The sequence below is a fragment of the Ambystoma mexicanum genome, chromosome 12 (genome assembly GCF_040938575.1).
Source record: "Ambystoma mexicanum isolate Mex_15411 chromosome 12, UKY_AmexF1_1, whole genome shotgun sequence".
Classification (NCBI taxonomy): domain Eukaryota; kingdom Metazoa; phylum Chordata; class Amphibia; order Caudata; family Ambystomatidae; genus Ambystoma; species Ambystoma mexicanum.
Genome location: NC_090936.1, coordinates 999,673,634 through 999,692,110, shown reverse-complemented (window position 1 = coordinate 999,692,110; position 18,477 = coordinate 999,673,634). Strand labels below are relative to the sequence as shown.

Here is an 18,477-nt window from a genome sequence, read left to right as displayed (position 1 = left end):
CAGAATAAACTAACCAGGGGTAACTATGGGAGGTCTCATCAGGAAAAAATGGACCAGAAGGGTAGTTGGTAACACTTACCACCTATAAGGCTAACCTCCACAAAAAGCTGTTTGTGAGGAGCTATACAGATTAATATATACAGGTTCGCACTGAGAAACTCACGGTCCAAAGATACCAGATATTATGGTGAGTAATGGTTAGTTACTTGAATTCCATGGTTCCAGGGTATTAAGGCCCAATGCTAATGTTTTTAGGTTAAATATCCACATTTTTTCTTTGTAATCTAAGTTTTTTAGTAGTTGGATTTGGTTTTGTGCATATACTTTTTCTATACAAAACCATTCCAACTGGTCAGCCGTGTGACCCACCTCAGTGAAATGAATTACCATTGGGGCATTGAGATTTCGGGTTCTAATCTTAGAGCGATGTTCATTAATACGGGTACTCACTTCTCTGGTGGTTTTGCCTACATAGAGCAACTGACATGGGCAGCGAATGGCATAAATGACATTCTTACTTTTACAAGTGGTAAAAGTACGAAGGGTCCACTTTCTTGTCTGTGATTCAAATGACATAGTTTTTTTGGAAAACTTGCAAGCGACACATGAAGTACAAGGTTAGTGTCCCACCACTGGGTTGGAGTTAGTATCGCGAATTGTATGAACTTTAGGAAGAGTTCTACTGGCACGAGTAATTGTCATGATCTCTGCTTCCAAAAGATCAGGACTTGCCCGACTCCCTTGGAAGCAGACCCATAACCCCGGTTCCGAGTGCCAGCCAGTCCCAATTGGGACCTTTTGGACCATGTCCTGGCGCCAGTGGCACCAGGCTCATAAAGATGTCCAGTCCCAGCGCTGGAAGCGCCGGGCTCATAATGCTTGGGTGGACTTACCTGCAGCAGACCATGCTGCTTACTTACCTGCCAGTTGAACCCCGGATCCTCTTCTGTTTGGGACTACTTTTCCTGTTAGGTGGGGCAGGAGCCACTCCCTAGGTTCAGAACACTGGAACTCTTCTGGAAAGCAGGAACTCTTTTCTTACCTAGGCGTGGCTGTGGAAGGAGACAACTAAGCACTACAGGAGGCTATTTAAACCACACCCGATGGATGAATCTTGCTTTGTGTTATTCTGCATTCTCTGCAGCAGAACGCTCATCGTGTCCTGGGCCTAAGGAAACAAAGGCTTACCATCCTGGAATCCAGTCTTCAGCAGCACCTGTAAAGACAAAGAAAGAACAGGTTAGCACTACGGTCTTCAGTGGCAGCGCATCTCTTACCTGGTCCATCGGCTGTCACCAACGCCTCGCGCTGCATTCCGGCATCTGAAAGACAAAGGCTTACCTACTCTTCGCATGTTCCGGAGGTCTTCGCACTGCATTCCGGCATCTGAAAGACAAAAGCTTACCAGCTCTTCGCACGCTCCAGAGGCCTTCGGCGCTGCATCCCGCATCTGAAAGACAAAAGAAGGTGTGTTTAAAGACATTGGGCAACTTTATTACTCATGTGCCATTACTCCTTCCCACGCCGAATCCAGTGGGTATTCCAGCACCCTTCAGCTTCTCTAAAGCTCCGAACTTGTACCTGCAAGATAAAAGGGACAGTTAGTGCGCATTGTGAAGCAGGCTACAAGCGCTTACCTACGTGCTTCCAGGCGCTTCTAATCCTCACGCGGGTTCGATCCTCAACTCTCATCAGCCCGCCATCGCCGGAACTCTGAAAAACAAGAGATATCATTACAAAAGACTTTTGACATTTGAAGCGCCCAGAACTTACCGTTCGTGCAGTTAACGACGGACAGCAGTCCTCTGAGGTCAAGAGGCCTGCACCCTTATCCAGTGAAGGAACTGGTTACGGCACCCTGCCCCGAGGCAGATGGAGAGCTCTGCGTTCACTTACCTAAGGTGAGGGTGTTAACCTTTGGGGTTCTACAGGAGAAGAGAAAGGGAAGAGGAGAGAGGCACCCAATAACCCCAGTTCGTTAATCCCATATTTTCTATCTGCAGACATCTTACTCTTCGAGTCAGACATACAGTGCACAGAGGTCCAGCCCAAAGAGCCAACCGTGTGTTACACATCACCTTTGAAGATACGGCATTCACCCAGTCAAGACCGGCGCCTCTGCGGGAATCAGGTGAGCGTTACAGAACACAAAGCCTACCGCAAAACTCCCACCCAGGCGCTACGGAAACCTCGGATACCGACCAACTAGCCCAGTTACTTGGGGAACTAAGAGCAGAAGTGCATGCAGCCCGTCAGGAAACTAATGCTCTAAGAAGGGAACTGATTATTTCCAAGGAGCGAACAGACGATCTCGCTAGACAATTGCTACAGTCACAAGACGGACAAACTCCGTTACCCTCATCAGGGGCAAATCTTCCTTCAACATCCTCTACGAACCCAGTGCAGATCAACCTACCTGGGAATGTACCTCTGGCTCCGCCCGAACGATTTTCTGGTGACCCAAAGAGGTTTGCAGTATTCATTAATCAGTGCTGGTTGCACTTCTTATGCCGGCCAGCAGCCTTTCCAACTGATCAAGCTAAGGTAGCTTTCGTGCTTTCGTACCTTAGTGGCAATGCGGCAGACTGGTCGATCCCTCTAGTTAATCAAGATGATCCGGTTCTCCATGATTTTCAAGCTTTTCAGCTCAGTATGGAAAAACTGTTTGCAAGACATTCACAGGGGCAGGCCTTGGACAATGAGCTCCTTTCATTGCGACAGGGTAATCAAGACCTTTTGGCTTATATTGCGTCTTTCAACAGACTGATAGTGGAAACTCGATGGCCTGAGGACAAAAGGATTACGCTGTTTTATAGAGGACTACGTGGAGAGCTCAAAGATGTGTTAGCCCAAGTAGTGAATCCCCCGCAAGACTGTTCGGACTATATTGACTTAGTCGTTCAAATTGACCACAGACTGCAGAACAGGAAGGCCGATCGTTCCAAGTTTGATGCTCGAGTATTTTCCAAACCACCAACTCCTACCAAAGGAGTAGACTCCGGGGAACCCATGCAAATAGGGGGCCTGAAAGGACCACTAACACAAAAGGAGCGGGAAAGGAGAAAACAGCTGCAATTATGCCTCTATTGCGGAAACTCTGGGCACTTTCTTCGAGACTGTCCGGTGAAACCAGCCAAGAAGGCAGTAGGAGCTGCAGTTACCAGGGTCACAAACTCTGAGCAGGGAAACGACCTCGCCCGACAAGAATAGAGGTCCTCTTGCCGAGTGTTAAAACCAGTTCCGTGACCTCGCATTTCGTGATACCTATGGTCCTCATTAGCCCTGAACATCCGGATCGATTACATGCGATTGAAGCTTACGTCGACAGCGGTGCCATTGGCAATTATGTGGATCATGAAATGGTTTTGAGGATGAATCTGACTCTTTGTCCAAAGGCTGTAAAGGACGTCATTACTACGGTGGATGGTACGGAGATAGCCTCCGGACCAGTAACGCATACCACCCAAGAAGTGACGCTAGTAAGTCAAGATGGACACCATGAGAAGATCGTGTTCGATGTGATCCAGGCCCCTCAGTTCCAGATTATTCTAGGATTTCCTTGGTTAGAGAAGCACAATCCTCAGATCGATTGGCGAGCAAGAACGGTTCAGTTTCCAGAATGTGTCTCTACTTGTCACCCTCGACCTGGTGTTGCACTGGCAGCAATTTCCTCGGAGGCTCCCCAGTTACCTCCTGAATACCTAGAATTCCAAGATGTTTTCCGGAAGGATCAGGCTAACTCTCTACCTCCTCATAGGTCTTATGACTGCCAGATAGACCTGATACCTGGATCTACTCCTCCTTGTAGTAGAATTTATGCCCTCACCGAGCCTGAGAATCTTCACCTCCGACAATACCTGGATCAATACCTAGCGAATGGGTTTATTCGTCCTTCCAAGTCCCCTGCTTCCTCAGCTTTGTTCTTCGTTCCAAAAAAAGAAGGGGACCTTAGAACTTGTATAGATTATCGCGCCCTGAACCAGATCACCGTTAAGAATAGATATCCGTTACCTTTGATCCCTGAACTCCTGGACCAAGTCCGAAAAGCATGCATATATACAAAGCTGGATCTTAGAGGAGCCTACCACTTGGTACGAGTAAAAGAGGGCGATGAATGGAAGACTGCCTTCCGCACCAAGTATGGGCTATTTGAATATCAGGTCATGCCCTTCGGACTTTGCAATGCCCCGGCCGCCTTTCAATATTTTATGAACGATGTCCTCAGAGAGCTCATAGATGTGTGTGTTGTTGTTTACATTGACGACATCCTCGTTTATTCTTCATCGGAAACTGAACATCGGAAACACGTGAAAATGGTCCTCGAGAGATTGCGTCAACACAAACTTTTCGCTAAGTTGGAAAAATGTGTTTTCAACGTGACTGAAGTTCAATTCTTGGGATTCATATTATCACCTAGCGGAGTGAGTATGGATTCAAAGAAGGTCGATGCAATTCTCAAATGGCCATCGCCATCCTCCGTAAAAGGTGTTCAAAGCATGTTAGGCTTCGCTAACTTTTACCGCAGGTTTATCCCCGAATTCTCTCGAATAGTCCAGCCCATCACCGCCTTGTTAAAGAAAAACAAACTTTTTGAATGGTCTACCGAGGCAGAACAAGCTTTCCAGAATTTGAAGACTAGATTTATCTCTGCACCGATCTTAAAACATCCTCGCCCAGAACTCCCCTACATCGTTGAAACTGATGCTTCGCGCCTTGCCATGGGGGCAGTTCTATCACAAAAGGACCCAGTAACCAATCAGTTGCATCCCGTGGCATTTTGGTCCCGCAAATTCTCGCCTCCTGAAATCAATTACACTATTACTGATAAGGAACTTCTAGCTATCAAGTCCGCCTTTAAGGCTTGGCGGCATTATCTTCTGGGGGCCCGACACACCGTTACTGTGATTACAGATCACCGAAACCTGCAATATTTGAAAACCGCAAAAGCTCAATCCTCTAGGCAACTCCGTTGGGCACTATTCTTTGCCGAGTTTGACTTCATAATTACCTATCGACCTGGTACAAAAAACGGTAAAGCTGATGCCCTTTCTCGGATGGGAGTGGAAGAACATTTGATCAATCCTAAACCTGTACCTATCATTCCCGAACAAAGAATTCTAGGTGTAATCGCCACACAATCCATAGAGGTAGTTAAGGATAAATCCAGGCTACTGGTAACTCCAGCAGACATACAGAATTGGCATCTGCAGGGAAAGGACTTTACGGTGAAGGACAACCTATTATATTTCCAAGAACGGTTATACCTGCCCAGCACAGATTTACAGAAAAAGGTAATCTCTTGTTATCACGATTCTTTAATGGAAGGACATCCCGGTATGACCAAGACCTCGGAAAAGATCAAGCGCTACTTCTGGTGGCCGTCTTGGAAAAAAGATATCAGAGACTTTATAATGTCCTGTGGAGTATGCGCCCAAAACAAGAGTCAAAAGGAAAAACCAGCCGGCCTCTTACGCCCTATTGACATCCCGCCTCGCCCTTGGCATACGCTTTCTATGGACTTCATCACCGATCTACCTCCATGCTCCGGATACAATACGATCCTAGTAATCGTGGACCTATTCTCCAAGATGGCGCATTTCATTCCACTCAAAGGCTTACCAACAGCAGCAACTCTGGCCCGAGAATTTCTCGAAAACATCGTCCGACTGCACGGTTTTCCTTCAGTTCTAATTTCGGATCGAGGTAGTCAATTTATTTCTCATTTTTGGCGAAGTTGCTGTCGGTCGGCTCAAATTGATGTGAGACTTTCGACCAGCCACCACCCTCAAACCGACGGACAAACCGAGAGGACCAATCAAACTCTGGAACAGTATTTGCGCTGCATGCTACAACAAACTGAAAAAACTTGGAAAGATATCCTTTGGATAGCCGAATATGCCTACAATAACTCTGTCCACTCGGGAACTGGGAAGACCCCGTTTTTTCTTTTATACGGTAGTCACCCTCGAACCTCGGAGTTGGATCCACTCCAAGATCTTGGAACACCGGCAGTAGACCACCTGCATTCTACAATCACCCAAGCCTTTAAGGAAGCCGTTTCTCACCTTCAAAGGGCTAAAGAACAATACAAGAAAGGAGCAGACCAACGTCGGAAGGAAGCCCCCCAATATCAAGTAGGAGATCAAGTCTGGTTATCCACCAAATATCTACCTCTAAAAGGACCACGCACATTCAACCCAAGATACCTTGGTCCCTATTCCATCACTACCATAGTAAATCCAGTAGCGGTCAAGTTGGACTTGCCCCCTCACATGAAGATACATCCGGTCTTCCACGCCTCTCTATTAAAACCCGTGCAACCTCAAACCCGACTAACTACATCTCCAAAACCTATTCTAGTTGATGGAGAACTCGAGTTTGAAGTCAAAAGCATCCTGGATTCCAAGATCTCCAAATCTAAACTATTTTACCTGATTGACTGGAAAGGCTACGGTCCCCAAGAAAGATCCTGGGAACCTGCAGAATATGTCCACGCGCCTCTTCTAATCAAAAGATTTCATCGAACATTTCCTAACAAGCCCAAACCCCCGGAGAAGCCCGGTTTGGGAGGGGCCTTGAGGGGGGGTGCTGTCATGATCTCTGCTTCCAAAAGATCAGGACTTGCCCGACTCCCTTGGAAGCAGACCCATAACCCCTGTTCCCAGTGCCAGCCAGTCCCAATTGGGACCTTTTGGACCCTGTCCTGGCGCCAGTGGCACCAGGCTCATAAAGATGCCCAGTCCCAGCGCTGGAAGCGCCGGGCTCATAATTCTTGGGTGGACTTACCTGCAGCAGACCATGCTGCTTACTTACCTGCCAGTTGAACCCCTGATCCTCTCCTGTTTGGGACTACTTTTCCTGTTGGGTGGGGCAGGAGCCACTCCCTAGGTTCAGAACACTGGAACTCTTCTGGAAAGCAGGAACTCTTTTCTTACCTAGGCGTGGCCGTGGAAGGAGACACCTAAGCACTACAGGAGGCTATTTAAACCGCACCCGATGGATGAATCTTGCTTTGTGTTATTCTGCATTCTCTGCAGCAGAACGCTCATCGTGTCTTCTGCTTCTGATCCTGGGCCTAAGGAAACAAAGGCTTACCATCCTGGAATCCAGTCTTCAGCAGCACCTGTAAAGACAAAGAAAGAACAGGTTAGCACTACGGTCTTCAGTGGCAGCGCATCTCTTACCTGGTCCATCGGCTGTCACCAACACCTCGTGCTGCATTCCGGCATCTGAAAGACAAAGGCTAACCTACTCTTCGCATGTTCCGGAGGACTTCGCACTGCATTCCGGCATCTGAAAGACAAAAGCTTACCAGCTCTTCGCACGCTCCGGAGGCCTTCGGCGCTGCATCCCGCATCTGAAAGACAAAAGAAGGTGCGTTTAAAGACATTGGGCAACTTTATTACTCACGTGCCATTACTCCTTCCCACGCCGAATCCAGTGGGTATTCCAGCACCCTTCAGCTTCTCTAAAGCTCCGAACTTGTACCTGCAAGATAAAAGGGACAGTTAGTGCGCATCGTGAAGCAGGCTACAAGCGCTTACCTACGTGCTTCCAGGCGCTTCTATTCCTCACGCGGGTTCGATCCTCAACTCTCATCAGCCCGCCATCGCCGGAACTCTGCAAAACAAGAGATATCATTACAAAAGACTTTTAAGACATTTGAAGCGCCCAGAACTTACCGTTCGTGCAGTTAACGACGGACAGCAGTCCTCTGAGGTCAAGAGGCCTGCACCCTTATCTAGTGAAGGAACTGGTTACGGCACCCTGCCCCGAGGCAGATGGAGAGCTCGGCGTTCACTTACCTAAGGTGAGGGCGTTAACCTTTGGGGTTCTACAGGAGAAGAGAAAGGGAAGAGGAGAGAGGCACCCAATAACCCCAGTTCATTAATCCCATATTTTCTATCTGCAGACATCTTACTCTTCGAGTCAGACATACAGTGCACAGAGGTCCAGCCCAAAGAGCCAACCGTGTGTTACACATCACCTTTGAAGATACGGCATTCACCCAGTCAAGACCGGCGCCTCTGCGGGAATCAGGTGAGCGTTACAGTAATCTTTTGCTTCAAATTTTTACTTTTTTTGAAAGCAAATAGAGGCCTGGGTATAGGAGTTCCTTATGTATTAAGAATTCGCCAGTTTTTGAAGATGATACCTCTAATAGCATTGCTATGTTGACAAAAGGTTGAGACACATACTAGTTCATCTTTCTTTTCCATGTCTTGCTTGGGTGCCAGTAGGTGGTCTCGGTTGATATATCAAGCTCTCTTTTTGGAATGTTTTATAAGTTTCTTTGGATAACCCCATTCTAATAATCTTTTTTTCCAAAATCGCTGCATGTTTAACAAAATTTATGGTATCTGTGCAGTTGCGGCGTAGCCGTAGAAACATCCCATATGGTAAGTTACGAAGTAGACTAGCTGGATGTTGGCTCTCGTATTTCAACGTAGTATTTCTCTCTGTGGGTTTCCTATGTAATTCTGTACAGAGGTACCCTTCTTTGACAAAGATAGACAAATCCAAGAAAGGGATTCTGGATACTGAATATTCGAAAGTAAAATGAATATCTAAGTCTATCGCATTAAGCCATTGAACAAATGAAGCCAATGATGTTGTGGATCCTTCCCAAATCATAAGTATGTCGTCGATATACCGACGGTACACTTTGATTTGACCCCTAAATGGATTGAATGCTGACAGGATTTTTTCTTCCTCCAAAAGTGCCATGAAAATAATGGCAAGGTTGGGTGCAAAAGTACACCCCATTGCTGTCCCTTTACATTGTAAGAAGAATTCCTCCTTGAATTTAAAGAAACTGTTCTTAAGGACTAGCTCTGCTGCTTTACATAGGAATTCTGTGGGAACCAAATGTGGTGTCAAGCGCCGATCTAGCATTATACGCAGGCTCTCCACAGCTCTATCCTGAGGGATATTTGTATAAAGCGCTTCAATATCAAGCGTGACTAGAATTTGAGTACTAGGGTCAAATGCTTTTGTTTCCACCAGGTTAATGACATCTCTCCAGTCAAGGAGAAAAGTGGAAGTAGCCATCGCCAATGGCTTGATGAAAAAATCGATATATTTCGAAAGGGGTTCAAGTAATGAACCACACCCCGAGACTATTGGTCGTCCTGGGGGGTTCTCAATGTCTTTATGTATTTTAGGCATAATGTAAAATAAGGGTATACGATCTTCCTAGAAATTGATAAATTCAACCTCCTTAGTGGAAAGGAAACCCAATTGGTTCCCTTCCTCAGTAAGTTTGAGTACCTTTAGTTTGATCATTTCTGATGGATCTTTCACCATTTTGGAATAGTGCCCAGGTATCTGTAGAAGTATCAGAGCTTCTTGGTCACAGAGATCAGCGTCCCAGACAACTATCCCACCACCCTTATCTGCAGCCTTGATGACTATAGACTGATCCGAGGCTAATCTCTCAATAGCCTCGAACTCCGCCTCAAATTGGGTCCTTGTTGATTTCTTGGATGACAAATAACTTTCTTTATTTCTTTGAGAACTAATTTTTCAAAGATCAAGACCTCTGGAGGCAAATCATTGGAGTTAGGAGTGAAGGTGGAAGGTCTTGAAAGGCCTGAGATGTTAGGTTCCCTAGGGGCCGTATTATTTGAAAAGAAAAACTTCAGCCTCAATTTACGCAAAAAACCCTTTACTTCACTTATGATTGACATTGCGCTTGGATTTTGAGTAGGGGCAAAAGATAGACCACATTTAAGAATTGATGTTTCTGCTGGTGTTAGCGTACGGGAAGAAAGATTAAAGATTGGCACTCATTTTTGGGACTGAACTGCCTCTTAGTTAGGGTCTGAATTGTGTAGGACTGCCAAAACGATATTCGCACTGTGACCCCTTTCTTTGCAGGTTGTGGATCAATACTGTGTACTATTCCTTTACGCCATTGGTAACTGTATATATGTTTTCTAGATTCATGTTAGTTTTGTTATTACTGCTGAATAATTACTTTATGTTTGACTTAAAAGGCCTTTAATAAATGTATATCTATTTTTAATATACACCTAACAGAGTAATTTGTGGTATTGTTTGTTGTGTGCTCATTGTGGGCTTTCGATCACCCTCACCCCTCCTGAGACCTAGTCTTGACCTCCGCCAATGCTACTGTGATTGGTCTGGCTTGTCCAGAAGGTTACCCTGTTCCAAGAAACTAGGCTGGCCTTCTGAACCTCTGCCCACCACGTCAGTTCAGAAATCAATCTTAACAATGCCACTGGAGGAAATCCAACCCCCGGGCCGTGAGGAGAAACCTCCTCCTTGCATAGCCCGGGTTTTGGATTTCCAGTTTGCTCAAACAGAAGTGCCAAAAAGGACGAGGCATCTCGTCCTTGGCATTGCAAACGTAGTGCTGAGGACGAGATACCTCGTCCTTGGCATTTACGGGGGTTGAAGGGTATGGACTGCATCTTAGAATTTTGGACAGACTAGGTATTATTTTCTTTAATAAAACCATTTTTCTTTGGAAAACATGTCTGTGTCAGTCTCATACCTCTGACTTGCCACAAGTGGTGGCAGTGGTGGATTAGATCCAGATTACCAAGGGGAGATCCAAGTAGTATTGCACAATTCAAGGACCTAGACCTAATCAGTAAAGTAAGGGGAATGCCTTTCTCAGGGGATTCTAGAGCAAGCCATGATGCGCACTTTGCAGGAAGTTGACCACTTTTCCCAAACTTCTTGAGGCTCCCTAGGCTTTGACAAAGCGTATCACTCCAATCCCCCCCTCCCTGACTAATGGTGATGATCCCTCCACAGTACCTGATTTGGCATTTGGCCAGAAGATTGACCAAAATTTCAGAGGACTTCAAATAGGCTATCTTTTTAAAGGTTGAGGTCTAGAAGAAACCAGGCCCTTCTTCTACAGGAAGGGCCTATTATACAGGGGGTACATCAAACGAGATGTGACATGGAAAGCACAATTGGTAATGCCCAGAAGTCATAGAAGGGTAGTCAAGGAGTTGGCTCATTCGCATTTAACGGCTGGTCATCGGGGGTAACCAAAACACAAGACCAGGTTCTCAATAAGTTGTGTTGACCCGGTTAGGGAGAATTCTCTGTTAAGGCTAATTTACCAAACCTAGTGAGTCCCCCAGCAGCTTTGCTGAATTTTTGGGGTTTATTTTTTTCTCCTGCTAAGAGTGAGACTCTTTCTCTCCCACTCTTAGACATGATTTGAGATATCCGTTGACATTGTAATGTGTTTTATGGGCTATGGGGTCTTTTACTCCATAGGGTGTCATGTGGTTCTTGGTAAGTGTGTTACACAGCACCCTCAGTGCAGTAACACAGGGGTGTCATAGTGACCCCCCAACATAGACTCCATACCCGGGGACTGACTACTGTCTCCCAGGGCATGTAAAGTCACCATTGACTTTACTAGTCTTAAATTGTGAACAGAACCAGTACAAACCATCATATTGTGGAAGTACTGGTAGAGGTAATTAGATTACTCCTGGGTCTGATTTTCGAGGGGGCACTGTGCAGTCCCCCCTCGTCTAGTTTCTGGCTGGTGGCAGTGGTTACCACGCGAAATATTCCACCGGAATATTTCCTATGGGACTTTCCCATTCATTTTAAACGCTCCACTTTTTTGGTGCAATGTTAAAGATACCGCTGGGTTATTTATTTAATAGTTATTCCCCGGTTGGGTCTTTTTTGCCAGGACTCGATTTTAAAATGGCGTTTGTGTTCGCCTCTAACTCCAACCCAAGTCGAGCCCTTTGTTCCACTTTTTGGCGGGCTTCTCCACAGAAGCCTCCAAAAGTGGTGCCACTCTGTCTGGGTCTACAGGATGTGTGGGGGGGGTGGGGGGGTTTAGGCACCCTGGACTGAGTTGCCTCAGCAACTCAAGTCGCACTCTTGTGTGATTGGCCCAGTGGTGAGCCGCCCGGCTCACCACTTAGCATGTTTGAGTGACAGCTAGGACTGTTGAATGGGGGTTTTCTGCATAAAAGCAGGGCTTTGTGGACTGGAACTTCAGAAGTCGCCACAGGACCAACGAATCCGAAGAGGGAGAAGCTGAGCCAACCTGCAACGACGACACCACCGCTGGAGCCCTGCTGAACCGTCTCACCACTTCCCAACGACAGAGAAGATCATCATCCCGGAGAGTCTTCTTCCTCTGAACTGGTGGCGATAACCAGTTCGCCCTCATTTCACCTTCCTGGATCGTCTCGTGGTCGAATCGCCAGTGCCAAGCACCCCGGCGGCCGGATAGCCACGCTTCACCACTACCGCGAATAAAAGGGTAGTACCTTTTAACCGGGAAACTCTGCGGCTGGTTTCTTCCCTGGCAGTGCAAAGACCTCCAGCTTTCCTCCACGTCGAGACCTTCTCTTCCCAAGGATGAAGCACCTCCTTGCAACCGCTGCCAGGAACTGGCCCCGCTGGAGCTTTCTCACCATTTCAGGTACTGATTCCCGCCTGGTCTCCCTTTCAACAGACTGTTCAAGGTGTCCCGTAAATCCTTGATTTTCTATCCTGGGGTGACTTGGGACCTGCTAACTAACTTTTTCTGACCTGATCCAACCCTTTTCGAACTAGCTGCAACGACTCCTTAAAGTACTATTCAACTGTGTGATCTTGGGCACATTCTGCCTTGCTCTCTCCAAGAGTGGGTCTGGCTTATGACTTTCTTGCTCCTCAGTAGACTGTGCCTTTTCTGACTTGCTCTGGTTCTCTTAAAGTGTTGGTATTGTGTATTTTCCTAATTCTGCCTTTTTCCCTCCCTTTTTAACTAACTTATTGGAGTGCCATCTTAGGTTAAGCGCTCACCTCTGTCTGTAAATAAGTGGTGTTTTAACTAAGACTTGTTCAATAAGTAATCAGGGATGTATATATATTAATAGTGACTGTTTGAACTTGCTTGCCATATTAGTGTTAGTGTATTTTACAAAGTGTGTTTTTAAATGAATAATTAATATACTTTTATACCCAAGCTCTGGTCAGTGTTTGCTTGTTCTCTTACCTATCTTGTATACTCTATATACTGTCTAACTCTTCTTGAGAGAAGTCTGGCTGCTCAGCCACAGCTACCAGGTAAATCTGGGTGGTACAGACTGCTACCAATTGGGTTTACTGCCAACACCTGTAGTCTTAAGCCTTTTGCAGTGGTCCCTAAGGGAACTGCACAGGTTTCTGCCTAACGGGTCCAGTGTATACGCCCATGTTAAGGCCTTTGTAGCCAGCTGTGACATCTGTCAAAAGACTTCAGCTACCCCAGCGCCCAGTAATTGCCTATGATAGAGGACCCTTTTTCAAGAATTGCTGTGGACAAAGTATGGCCCCTCGTGCCATCTAAGTTGTGATCAAGTACATCCTTGTCATTCTCGACTATGCCATGTACTACCCCCAAGGCCTTCTCCTTGAGAAATAACATCAGTTATCAAAAACTAACACCCTATTCCCTTCCTCTCTTGAGTATTCTTGTAGCTGGTGTACAATTCTTTTTCAGGAAGCCCAATGTTGTAAACCCACAGAAGACATGAAATCAATGCTGAGTGTCTCAATCCCCAGAAAGAGGTGGAGACGCTACTCAATTAAAGACCCTCACAACTCTGCATGTGTTGCGAAACTTCCTTGAACTGACTAATTATGATCGTAAATTCATTGAGGATTATGCAGAGATCACTCCACCTTTGGTCCACTTATTGAATGCTGGGCTGGAGTGGTGATGCAGAATCCGAAGCAGTAAAGCAATTGAAGAGAATCCTGTGACAAGCTCGATGTTTGGCTTATCCCATCAAGAATGAGCTTTTCCTTGGTTTCTCAGACACCTGCTTGATGGCAGTGTTATACCAAAAACATGAGTCAACAAGGCGCGTGCAAAATATTATCCTCCGTAGAAGAAAAATTCAATGATTGTGAGAAAGCACTCCTGGCAATGATGTGGTTGCTGAAAGGAGACCTTCCACGAACCGTTACAATGTCTACAAAGTGATTGCATGCATGCTGGGAATGTCTCTAATTCAAGAAGTACTTCTTGGATTCTGTCAATGCAGGGCTTTTCTGCGGAGGTCAGGTACAGCCAAAATGAGAAGAGCTCAATAGCTCAAGGTTTGGCAGACTTATACGGTTGTGTTGAAGAACATGTTCTTGAGGATGAAGGTCTAATAATCACTGATGATATGGAGACCTATCCGGCGTCCACGCACAAGGTATATGAAGAAAATACTTTTCAGGGGATACCCACAGTTTGGATGGATATTCTGTTTTAGTAAAGACTGGGAAAAGGAATTGGTTGTGGGCATTGGTTAAAGTGGTACAATTATCTCTCCAAACCCTCTGCTGGTTACAAAATGGTTCCCTGTAGTAGTTGGGTGGCAGAGCTGATGGCAATTTATCAAGTGGTTCTCACTGCTCTAAACCACCAACTCGCAGAACTGGTGACTATCACTGATTCCGATGATATATGAAATGGGTGCGTTCCGTCTCCATGCTGCATCTGGGTCTGAACCCGGATTGGTAGCTTTGGAGGAAATTGTTGGTGTCGGTGTGTTGCTGCAGTTGTATGGCTAATGCTTTCTCGATGATTTTATCTACGAAGGGAAGATGGGTGTTGAGGCGATAGTGACCTAGGTTGTCTGGTTCCATAGTGGGTTTCTTTAGTAGAGGGAGGATTTTTCCTGTCTTTAGGGTCAATGGGGAAGGTCCCTTAGGTTGGGGAGCTGTTCATGATCTCCAGGTAGTGAAGGAGAGATGCTGCGGGGAGGGTCTTGTGGATGGTGGCTGGGAGAATGTTATCTGTATACAATGTTGCTTTGATGGCGGCCAGGGTATCTACCAGGTCCTCTGCAAGAGTGTCTTGAATGTTGTGCATGGTGTGGATATTTTGGGAGGAGAGACCTGAGGCGGGTCTGTGGATGCAGAGCTGATGTCTATGTGCTGGCGAATCTTGCTGATTTTGTCGAAGGTATTGGATGTTCCGAGTGTGGTATGGCAGTGGCTTGACACAGTGCATGACTTCTTTGTAACTTGTAAAACCACTTCATGGAAATTTGATGTCCTGCAAATCGAAAATGCTGATTAACAGTCCGTCCTAAGAAGCAGATGAATAGGCTGCATTTATATTTAACGTTTTGCATCCCCCAAACTGGTTTTACATGTTAGTTAATGAGAACTGAATGGCGCAAGCATTGTGATGAGCTGAAGCAGAAATAATTTGTTTTTCAATGGGCAGAGGAGCTGCTGTTTTTGTTCACTTTATGAAGGATGGCAGATAAGAGACTAAGCTGGGTGGCACTGATCCTGGGTTTCCAATACAATTGTGCCTATATTTCTGGGCTAGGCACCAGATTGTAGGTGTAAAGCGGTTACTGACCTGTGAATTACTTCGAATACAGGTGCTCTTTCAGGAGCCATGTGCCCTCCCCTCTCAGGCACCAAAGGCTGCCTTAACCACTGCCAAGAGGTTGCAGAGAGTGACCCATTGTGCTGGGGGCAAAGTCCAGAGGACCCAGCAGAGCCCACAGGACTGGGTCTTTCTAAATTCAAATTATTTGGCTGTTTCAATATTTTGGGGGCTGAAATATTAAATTTTATAACCCACTTTTACAACGGGAGGATGGCTCTGGGGCAATGCGTTTGTCCTGCAAGCAAGACAGCGCCGTACAACAAAGATTTGAATCTCGGTCCTGTGCTTAGAGACTGGTCTCTGGTAATTAATGTGTATATTCCATGGTTACGCCATTTAAGAGACCCCATGATGTAATTTATATTTTTGGGGCAAAGACGTTCAACTGTCCCTCTGCTGCTGACACACTTGAGTTTGAGCACAGTGCCTAAAGCTAGCTAGGGATGCTGCAGGTATTTATTTGGCCAGGATAAGCAGATCCATCAAAGCACTCAGGGTGGAAGAGCGGAATCCTTGTATGGGAATTTAAAATGCTTTACGTTTAATTTTGTATACATGGCTCTAGATTGCTTATGGGTTCTTAGTTAACGTCTCATAGAAGCAATGCACACTTACATGATCGGTTGTAGGTGGATGTAAGTTTTTGGTTGGAAATGAATGGGAGAGCAAGATGCTGGGTATCTACTCTATTGCATTATTGGAAACTGTATATTGTTGATTATACTATCTTAATGTTCACATATCGCTACAAGAGAACAAACACATATGACAAATGACTGAAAGCATTCTTAATGTATTTCTATACGAGTGTAGACGACAGTATATTGCAACTGCAAATACTTGTTGGTTTAGTGATAAAAGTATGAAAGATATAGCGAAAATGTAATGTTTAGCATATGCACAAGGGAATAAGCTTTGATTCCTGTAAATTCTAGAGGTAGACCTACAGCAATATTGCTATCGAACTGTAAACCTGTCGGGTGCTCGGGGGCAGCGGTTTCACTTGCACTAGTTGCAGGGATCCAACTCTATGCAGAGCCTTACATCAGGTACATCAATTCTATCTGCCGCAAAACCTGCATATACTCAGGTGGTGCATTTAGACCACTTTTGGTGTGAAAGTTCGGCTCTGGCATACAGTGTATGATGGCAATTATGACTGAGTATTTTGGACCAGGATTACATTACTGACCTGAATTAACTGAGCATTAATAAGCATCCTACTGGTGTTTAGTCACGTGGTACACCGGGTAGGGGTAAATCGGAAATACTCATGGCCTCTTGCCATAGAAGTAAGTTGAAAATGCTCGCTCTTTTAGTGCGATTGGCTTCTTAATTGGTTACATTTACATTGATGACAGATCTGTATCTTGTTTTAATAGGTACATGATGACCACAAGCTCTGATCTTTTCTTTCAGTGAAGACCAAAGGAGGGGACACTGTGCCACGCAAAGTGTTTTATCGCCGCTGCGATGGTTCTAGAATGTGAAAATATCTATCTTTGACCTTGGAGAAGACTTTGTCTCTAAAGTCTTATTACATTCTGTAAAAGGTAGGACTGTACTCCAATTACTTAGTCATTAAAAAAAACTGCCTTAATCTTGGAGGGTCTGCATTTCCACGGGTTGTCAGCATTGCATGCTTGATGTTGCATTTGGTAGCTGCCCCTATGAAATAAGATGTATGCCAGTAAATAAACATTAGATGACATAAGTTGATGGGTTGCAGATCTTTCACAGCCTTCTTGTGTTTCTTCATGTTTTGCAAGCAATTACTCACCTCAAAAACCATCTCCGATGTCAGTGTGACACTTGCCTCCTCTGCTCACAATGTTTCTGGATGCATGATACTTGACAGATACACGACAAGGTTGGGGCATATTTTGCCAAAGGGTTAGCTCACAAGCGGTGTTTACCAATCTACCTGAGTTTATTTCACATATGTTGCTCGTACTTTACTGAAAATGTATACTCGGAGTACATTTGGATCTGTGACTTGCAGCCACATGAAATTAGTATTTCAGAAAACACAATACTGAAATACTAATTCACCAAAGGAGATTAAGATCTATTTAAGGAATGATACTTAAAATCTCACTAACATTTGATGGCCAGGACAATAAATCTAATCTAGTTTTGGCAAGGTATTTAGTTAATTTAACACAGGGGTTGCAGAGGGCAGGGATTTCAAGTTGCAAGCTAATAGCCGATCATAAAAAGTCCATCACAGCCTCAATCTCGTGACCCCATGTTGTGACGAGATGGAGTAAGGAGGCTGACAAGGTGGTATAATTTGGGCTATAGTCTTTTATTTAAATGAAGAAAATAATCTTTTCTCTCCTTATTTCTAGAGGGGCTTTCCCTACCTCAACCTAGAATAACTCAGGTGCTCGTCGGGATGCACGTCAAAAACCAATATACCGTACCCAAACCAACTACTCTATCCCTACCGCTAACAAATAAATCGAGAAACTAAGGGTTCAATAAACTTCTTATACAAGCCACCAGGAGAATGGCTTCCTCCTCTTAGTGAAACACTCAAGTCTTATGCCGACTTAATAGCAGTCTCTTGCAAGAGGGAATGATTTACCAAATGTACCTAGGCCAGGAGAATTACTCCTTTCTCCTGGTCTGTTTGAAAGAGTTTTGGAGAACGTCTCTTTATAGTTATTTGTACAGGTTTTTAGAAGTCTCTTCGCTTCCTCCCAAGGATTTACATCAACAGAGTTAAAGCTTTATCACTTCTTCTTATTGCTGGCACTTTATCAGGACTTTTATCTTTACCAAATACGTTTAGAGCAGGAGAATGACTCCCTTCTCCTGGTCTATCTGAAGGAGTTATGAAGGCTATCCCTGGATAGTCTATTGCACAAGTCTTCAGAAGTCTCTTTAATTCCACCCAAGGATTTGTGAACAAAGGTGCAAGACCTTTATCCACTCTTCTTATTGCTGATACTTTATCAGGACTTGTTCTTGACTATTGTGGTGATTACTCCCTGACTGTTCTTTGTCCATTTGGTATTTTTCACATATGCAGAGTTTCCCACTGCGACAAGGAAGTTACCTTCCGAGGAATACTTGACTCTTGGTATCGC

General features: G+C 45.2%; 1 protein-coding gene across 8 annotated transcripts in view; it reads left to right on the top strand.

The window, feature by feature from the left end:
* Positions 1 to 18,477, top strand: part of PPP6R2 (protein phosphatase 6 regulatory subunit 2) — a 2,012,581-nt gene that overhangs the window by 189,039 nt on the left and 1,805,065 nt on the right. For 7 of the 8 annotated variants that reach the window (XR_011281892.1, XM_069629514.1, XM_069629516.1 and 4 more), the window contains one exon: positions 16,802 to 16,935. The exons of the other annotated variant lie outside the window; for it this stretch is intronic. The gene's annotated coding sequence lies outside the window, so the exon portion shown is untranslated. The remainder of the gene's footprint in view (positions 1 to 16,801; positions 16,936 to 18,477) is intronic. 8 annotated transcript variants of the gene reach the window in all.